The sequence below is a fragment of the Panthera uncia genome, assembly GCF_023721935.1.
Source record: "Panthera uncia isolate 11264 chromosome B3 unlocalized genomic scaffold, Puncia_PCG_1.0 HiC_scaffold_1, whole genome shotgun sequence".
NCBI classification, from domain to species: domain Eukaryota; kingdom Metazoa; phylum Chordata; class Mammalia; order Carnivora; family Felidae; genus Panthera; species Panthera uncia.
Genome location: NW_026057582.1, coordinates 27,096,741 through 27,105,056, shown reverse-complemented (window position 1 = coordinate 27,105,056; position 8,316 = coordinate 27,096,741). Strand labels below are relative to the sequence as shown.

At 48.1% G+C, this 8,316-nt stretch overlaps 1 protein-coding gene across 1 annotated transcript in view; it reads left to right on the top strand.

Moving 5' to 3' along the window:
* Positions 1-558: 558 nt before the first annotated feature.
* VRTN (vertebrae development associated) overlaps positions 559-8,316 on the top strand; it is an 11,186-nt gene continuing 3,428 nt past the window's right edge. The window contains exon 1 of the mRNA XM_049612489.1: positions 559-2,002. The gene's annotated coding sequence lies outside the window, so the exon portion shown is untranslated. The remainder of the gene's footprint in view (positions 2,003-8,316) is intronic.

The following is an 8,316-nucleotide window of genomic DNA, read 5'->3' as shown; positions in this document are numbered from 1 at the left end:
CTTGCTCAATTTACTCTATTTTTTACTCTGTACCATTTGGATCTTTTGGAAAGAGAATGCTTAATTTGTGTAAGTCTAAGAGGAAAAAAAAATCCAGATTAGAAAGAAATATACCAAGATGTTCACAATCGCTGTCTTTAAATAATGAAATTATAGGTAACTTTTTCTTCTTTCTACTTTAAAAAAGTTTCCAATTATTCTAAATTTTCCCAATTAGTCTACAAAAAAGACTCTTACTTTGGTGGTGGAAGCATCAACAAACCTTTGGTTTCTTTTTAAAAAATACTTTTTAAAGATTCCATTAGCCTTTTAAATAATTTAAAATGATCTTCATCGCTTTTTAAAATGATAGCAAGTAACGTAGACTCCTTATAAAATGTCAACACAGAAGGATAATTTGGAAAGGAAAAGTATTCAACTCTTTCTTCTACAAGATAACCACTATTCTCTGAAACTTTTAAAATTCAAATTAACTGGAGAGGCTGAGGACTGGAACAGGCTTGATCCGTGCCAAGCACGGTTCTGAAGGCTTTTAAATCGATCATCTCCTAGAATCTATGCCGCAACTCTGCGGGAAAGCTTGTGCCCCGGTAACCTTGAAGTCAGGGCTCCAAGGGTTGAACAATTCGCCTAAGGCCACACTCTAGTGAGGGGCAGGGCTGGCATTCAAATCCAAGTCCAGGACCCGTCTAAGCAGCTTGCCTCGGGCGGCTGCCATCATGGTGGGTGGGGCTGATGTGATTATGATCCAGGGACTGGACTTGAGCTCACATCTGGTGGTCCCCTTCTCCCGTGCTCCTGGGCACGAGCGTTCGATAAAGGATTTTTGATCTAGGTGGTAAGTGTAGGGCTCATGACTGGCAGAAGAGCAAATGATCATTGTGGAGCTGGGGCATAACCGACCCTGGGGAGGCATTTTACACCGGTAGCCAGGGGTCAGGCGATAGAGAGGAGGTGGGTGGAATGAAGTCCGGGCGGAGAGCGGCTAGCCCCGGCACTCCAAAGGGTTAAAGCCGGGCAGGAAAGCCCCTGGGGGGAGCTACCACCAAAGGCTGCAATCCGGCGGCCTTCACCTCCCCCACCAGCGGGGACTAGACGGGCGGATTGGACTGGTTCCTCTGGGATTATCTGAGGCCCCTGGGCCGAGATGAGCCGCCGGGAGGGACGGAAGCCCAGGTACCGCACAACCCCGCCTTCCTGTGGGGCTCAGGAAACTAGGCGTCGTGGGGATCAGCGCTCTGGCCCCTGACAGAAGCGATTCTGGCCCAGGCACGCTTTGGGAGTGAGAGGTGTTGAGCCCCACGCCTGGGGGATGCTCAGAGAAAGGTGGGAACGGAGCCCATGCAGAAAGTGGGGCCTGCGCCAAGGTGGGGCAGTGAGCTCTCCAACCTCCCCATCCAGCACCGCCAGGGATGGGGAGACTGCCTCAGGAGGAGAAACATCTTGCAGGTCCAGAAAGCCCCAAAGTCTACCACTCATCCAAGGCCAGTTTCTGGGCTCCAGCGATGCTCCCCTACCCCTATCCTCAAGCCTGGCCATAGACTTTCTTCCTTAGGTCTTTCTATCTAAACCTCCCCAGCCCCTCCCCCACCCCAAACTCTTTGGAAATCTTTCAACTTTCTTTCAAGTTTTCCCTGGGCAGATTGGGGTCTGTTTCAGAACTAGGTCTGGGCGCTTTAACGCGCCCAGCTGGGTAGAGCGGAGGAGACAATAGCTGCTATCACTTTACCATTGGAAGTGACCCCCGAATTTGCACTTCTTTCATCTTGGGACCAGAGCACTTGAGGGTGGGCGATTTCCTGGGGGGAGTGGCTTAAGCCTCTTCTCCACCGGCCAGTTGGCTGTAGACGGTCCATGCTCAATGGTCCACTACAGATACGAAGCCAGTTCTGGAGTGAGAGTAGCGCTCGGCTGGGGACGCTGCCGCAGGGTGACTTAAATGTCCCAAGCTGGAAGCTGGAGAAAGAAGTGGACGCCCCCAGGGCTCTGGGCCACCCTCGAGGTCAGTAAACTAGGAAGTTTCTTCAAAATTAGGAAGAGTGGGTGCCCTGCGCGGCTTGGAGGCCCCAGGGGAGTGAGGGCTGGCCTTGGGCCAAAAAAAGGACCCAAGGGTCAAAGAGTGACTCTGGGAAGATGCTGCAAGCTTGTGTGAGTGTGTGTGTGCGTGTGCGTGTGTGTGTGTGTGTGTGTGTGTGTGTGTGTGTGGAGGGGGGAAGTGAGGCATTGTTTCAAGTTCTTTCTCCCCACCCCCACCTCCAGCCCCATCCCCACCCCCACCCGCCGGCCTTATCTCCCCTCCCCACCCTACACTATCATCCGTCCTCGGCCCCTCCCCAGGCTCTCAGAGCTTCCCGGGTCGGATCCCTTGTTTCAGAAGCCCGGGGCCAGCCAGCTTGCTCCCCAGCCACCCATTGCCTCCTGGCATCCTGAGGGGCGACTATCGGCCTGCACTGCTTCCCCTCGTGGGCCACACTCCCCCTCTACCTCTCCAGACACGTGGTCCACTGGAGCTACTAAATTTGGGAACTCCCGAACTCCCCAGACTCGGTTGGCTTGGTGGCTTCAGGCCCACCCTGGTGCCCGAAGGCACTCCCGTTACCCTTGGTTGTGGGAGGTTCCTTGGGAAGTCACAGCTGATGGACTTGCTTGACCCCAGCCAGCCCCCGTGGCCGCCCGTGCCCTCCTGGGCCTTCTGACCACCAGGGAAGGAGCCAAGATGGCTGGCGCTCCCTCCAGCCAGGGACATATCCTGGCCAGGTGGGAGGGCAGGCCAGAGAGGCCCGGAGCCAGGCCAGGTGAGATGCCAGCGGGTTTACCATGGTCTTATCCGGTCTTGCTGAGTGTTGAGGCCTGCGTGGCAGTGTCTGCTCCTTGTTGGGCCTGGTTGACTGTGGAGACTGCAGAGCCAACTTTATGAGGAATGGGGAGAAAAGAGGGGATGGGGAGAACACGGGGTCCTTGGTGAGCAAACACAGCCTAGGATGAGGCTGGCAGGGAAGGAGATTGTTCTAGAGGCCAGAGGAGACTTAAGCCAGTATTGTGTTAGCAGATTCCTGGCCCTTCGTTCCCTTACCCTGCCTAGAACCCTGGCCGACTCCTCCTAGAATGGGAGGGACAGAGGCCAGACCTGGGCTCTGAGACCCCGTATGCTTGAAATAAGGAGATGGAGGGAGGAGGAAAGCTGCCTTTGGTGAAGGTGAGGCTTTAGGTCTCTTGCGGAGTTGACAGTGTCCCTTCATTTATTCCTTGGCTCCAGAGCCCTTCGTAAGCACTAAGATGCCGGCGGGGTGCTTTCTGGATCTGTTTTATCTCCTTCCAACTTCAAGCCAGGGGAGCCCCTGTAAACCTCCTCGGTTTCATACCTTCTCTGATCCCTTCCCAGAGTTGTGGGGTCAGGGAGGCCAGTTGAGCCAAGCCCATAGATTAGCTCTCACTCTCTGCGCACCTCATTCCACGAACGCACCTGGTGTTCGCCAGCTCTGCCTTGCGTTGCACTTCCAGAGAGCCATTGTGGAGGAGACTGTTGCACCTGAACCCCATCAACCAATTGTCTACTTAAGGATGATTGGCTTTCCCGTAGGGCCTCTGGCCTTTCCACACTGTCCGCTCCTGGTAGTCCAGACCCTCCTGAATGGATGTGGGGTGCAGAGCCTCTCCAGGGAGCTGCTTTTTCTCAGTAAGTTCTGAGGAAAACAGAAGGGGGGGTAGTCCCTACTCATATCTCCTCTTACCTCTTTGGGGAAGAGGAACGGATGAGATTGGGCGAATGAGGTTGGGCGGAGTGAAGCTGGGTGGGACTGAGACTGAGGTGGGGAAGAGTGGGTAGGAGGAGGGGTGGGGTTTGTGCAGAAGGAAGTGTGGTATATCTGGACATTTTGTTGGGAGATATCCGGATACTGCTGCTTGAATGCAGGCCAGTGGTCTTCACCTTTCTGGACCTCAGTTCCCTTATCTGTAAAATGGCCAGATTTGTCTCAGAGCTCCAAGAATCCTTGTGTTCCTGGATCCTTCGGCTCATAAGCATTTTGGGTGATATATTCCCCTGGGTGGTGAAATTACAGTGGTTAGGAGGGGCACTCTGGAGTCAGATTGCTTAAGTTTTATAGCTTTAATAGCTGTGTGGTCTTGGGAAAGTTATTTAACCCCCAAGCCTCCATTTCCCCAGGCGTGAACTAAGAATAGCCATCCTAGCAATGGTACAGGTGTGGTGGGATCGTAGTTCACGTGGGGGGAAGGTGAGACCCACACAGAAACAAAATGACTTCTAAAAACGCTCACCCCTCGTGAAGCCCACAGAAGCTTGTAATCACCAGAGGGAACGTGGTGTTGCTCAGGAAAAGAGACTTGAGAGGAAGGGCAGGAAGAAGCACCCACGCAGTTTAAATTAATTGTCCCCTTATTTTTTTCTGAGATTTTGGTTGAATTACCTAATTAGATGCACATAGTAAGTATAAGTAAGCGGTGGCTGTTTTCATGATTTTGTTGGCGAAGCATCTAGCACAGTGCTCATGTCCAGGCAGCTGTACAGCGCGTTCTTCCCGTGACCTGTAAGAAAAAAAAACTCAAGCATCTTTGTTGTCTGCCAGAATGAAAAAGCTCTTCTGTGTAGACAGTTTATTTTTCAGGGCTCAGCTTTTTCTCGCATATGTTACCAAGGATTGATAGGACATTATTTCCTGAGTTGAATGAAAACTAATGGTTTTTTATTTTTTAAGGATTTATTTATTTTGAGAGAGAGAGCAAGCGTGCAGGGCGGGGGGGGGGGGGGGGGGGGGGGGGGGGGGTTGGTGGAGAGCAAGAATGTTCCAAGCAGGCTCTGCGTTGTCAGCTGAGCCTGACTGGGGTCTTCATCTCAAGATAGGCGAGATCATGACTTGAGCCAAAATCGAGAGTCGGACACTTAACCGACTGAGCCACCCAGGTGCCCCTGAAAGGTAAACATAAAGTACATACAAGACGAACGGATTAAAAGCACAACTCCAGGGTCAAATGGTATGGTAAAAATTGAAATTTGGTGAGAGGTTAGACCAGATCTGTCACAGCATACACGTTTAAAAAAAAAAAAATCTACAGCCAAGAAATTTTACCCAAAGGGGATTCTAATTTTTAACTTTTTAAAAAATTATTTATTTTTTGAAAGGACTCTCTGCCCAACATGGGGCTCAAACTCACAACCCCGATATCAAGAGTCACATTCTCTCCCAACAGAGCCAGCCAGGCGTGCCTGATTACTAATTTTTGAAAAGCTTGCTTTTTTATGATTGTCCGGTAAAATTCTGGTGGCACTCCTTTGGTGCTTTGCAGACTTCTTTTCAAAACTTCTCTGAACCATAATTTACACTCAAGCACACCCCCTTTAAGTGTGCAGTTTGATGAGCTGACAGATGTATAGACCCAAAGGCAGTGTTTAGACCTAAGGCTAACCTAAAGCAATTTATCAGTCTCTGAGAGCAAAGATCTGAGAGCGGACAGTGCTCTCCTTTTTAATTTAAAAGCAGTGTTGGGGGGCGCCTGGGTGGCTCGCTTGGTTATGCGTCCGACTTCGGCTCAGGTCATGATCTCGCGGTCGGTGAGTTTGAGCCCCGCGTCAGGCTCTGTGCTGACTGCTAAGAGCCTGGAGCCTGTTTCAGATTCTGTGTCTCCCTCTCTCTGCCCCTCCCCTGTTCATGCTCTGTCTCTCTCTGTCTCAAAAATAAATAAACGTTAAAAAAAAAAATTAAAAGCAGTGTGGGAAAAGGAATATTACTTTGCTTTGCAAGGCAACGCTGAAAATGTACCAGTAATTAGGATGATGTTTGTGTTGAAAAGGTGGCTGGTAGTTTAAAATGGAGATGAATCACAGACGCTAAGGCATCTGGGTTCAAGCCCTGATAGTGGCCACACCATTTGTATGACCTACGGCACATCAGCCTGAGTTGGATTTTTCTCAGGTTTCTCTCCTCTGAATTGGGGGTGAGGGTAGTGCCTACTCTAAAACATGGCTGTCAGGCTGAGGACAGTGCCTGGCAAATACTAAATGCTTGATCGATCCTAATTATTAGACCTGTATTAGCACAGTGAGTAGGCTTCCATCCCTTTGAGAAAGCTCTTTTCTCTAGGGTAGTAGTTTGCAAGTTTTCGGTCTCAGGACCCATGTGTGCTCTTTAAAACTTGAGGACCCTGAAGACCTTTTGTGTATATAGGTTATATCTACCAAGTGTATTGTATTCAAAATTAAAACTGGGGAATTTAGAAAATATTTCTGAAACAACCCCGTGACCCAGCAACGGATAACACATTTTTGTGAAAAATGACTTTTCCAGAATAGAAAAGATGTAGTGAGAAGAGTGCATATTCTTTGACATGTTTTTAAATCTCTGTATTATCTGGTTTATTTTTTTAATTAAAAATTTTTTAATGTTTATTTATTTTTGAAAGAGAGAGAGTGCGAGCAGGGGAGGGCCAGAGGGAGAGAGGGAGACACAAAATCCGAAGCAGGCTCCAGGGTCTGAGCCGTCAGCACAGCGCCCGACGCGGGGCTTGAACCCATGAATGGTGAGATCGTGACCTGAGCTGAAGTCGGATGCTTAACTGACTGAGCCACCCAGGCACCCACATACTATCTAGTTTCAAAGATATTCTCCTATCCATCTCTGTTTGATCTCTTGTGATAAATTGTTTTGGTAGTTTTTGAAGAAAATCCAACTTTGGCCAGATAATGTGGATGGAAAAAGTAAGAGTATTTCGATAGCTTGTTCAGTGGATATTCTTTGATAACTACACCAACACTTGACAAGTAGCAGTTCCTTAAAGTTTAGTTATAATGTAGAAACTGAAACAATATCCGTGAAGTTTTTGTACGTTAAAGTCCATTGTTTTATGCTTTGACTGGATCTTTTACTTGTATGTGACTTTGTAACATCACCCATTGTTTTTTGGGGAAATACAGTTCATTGATTGATGTAGATCTTCAAATGTTGACAATTCCATTATATAGGATGAAAAGTTACATTTGTTAGTGTCACTACTGATTTCATCAGTAAAGTCTTTAGGTATTGGGAAGCTGTCAAGCTCACTGTAGTGGATACAGGTTTTCCCAAAATTCTAGTTTCCAAATGAAAGCCCAAATTTCACTGGCAGCAAATTGTCAACAGTTTTCTTTGAAGTGACAGGCTCACCTTATTCATTTTTGAGAAGATGTCTGCCCAATATACCCAAATCTAAATGAGTAATGTCTCAATTTTTCTTTCAAGTAAAAGTGATATTCCATGATAAAAGCGGCTGGTTGATCCTATAAACCAAACAATTGTCATGTGAGACATTCAGTGTGCAGCAGAAATGAGTATTCCCCACTTTGCCACTCCCCAAATTGAAAAGTCATGTATTTAAGGGTTGTGATTAAATACAAATAAAAATCTTTACTGCTTCGTCGAGGACATTTTTTTTAATGTTTATTTTTGAAAGACAGAGACAGAGAATGAGAACGAGCGGGGGGAGGGGCAGAGAGTGAGGGAGACACAGATTCTGAAGCAGGCTCCAGGCTCTGAGCTGTCAGCACATAACCTGAAGCAGGGCTCGAACCATGGACCATCAGATCATGCCCTCAACCATCAGATAATACCCTGAGCCAAAGTCAATCAACTGAGCCACCCAGGCGCCCCCATCAAGGACATTCTTGAGTGACACCAGCCTTTTGGTTTTTTTCTCCCTGAGTACATGGTGGTGAAGAACATGACTGCTAGCATAGCATGATTTATGCTGTTACCACAGTTTTACTCCAACATTAACACAATGAAAAAGGCAAATAATATCTTCGTGTTATCTTAATATATCTTAGTGTTCTGAAAATAATTTAGCTTGCAGACCCCATGGGGCACCTGGATGGCTCAGGTAAGTGTCCCACTCTTGATTTTGGCTCAGGTTATGATCTCTCCATTCATGAGTTCGAGCCCCACGTCGGGCTCTGTGCTCATGGCACGGAACCTGCTTGGGATTCTCCCTCTTTCTACTCCTTCCACGATGGTGCACTCTCTCTCTCTCAAAATAAATAAACTTAGGAAAAAAAAAACACCTTGCAGACGCCCTGAAAAAGTCTCCGGGAACCCCAAGGGTCCATGGACCATACTTTGAGAAGCACTGATCTAGGGAAAGGCAGACCAATTGTAGCTCTTTGAGACTGTAAGTCTTTGAACAGGTACAGAGGTACAACCTTTATGGCTGTACTGTAAAATATGTACTGTGTAATAGCTAACTAATGCTTCTGTAGTGCTTCCCTGTGTGCCGGGCACCGTCTAAAGATGAGTGTGTGTGTGTGTGTGTGTGTGTGTGTGTGTGTGT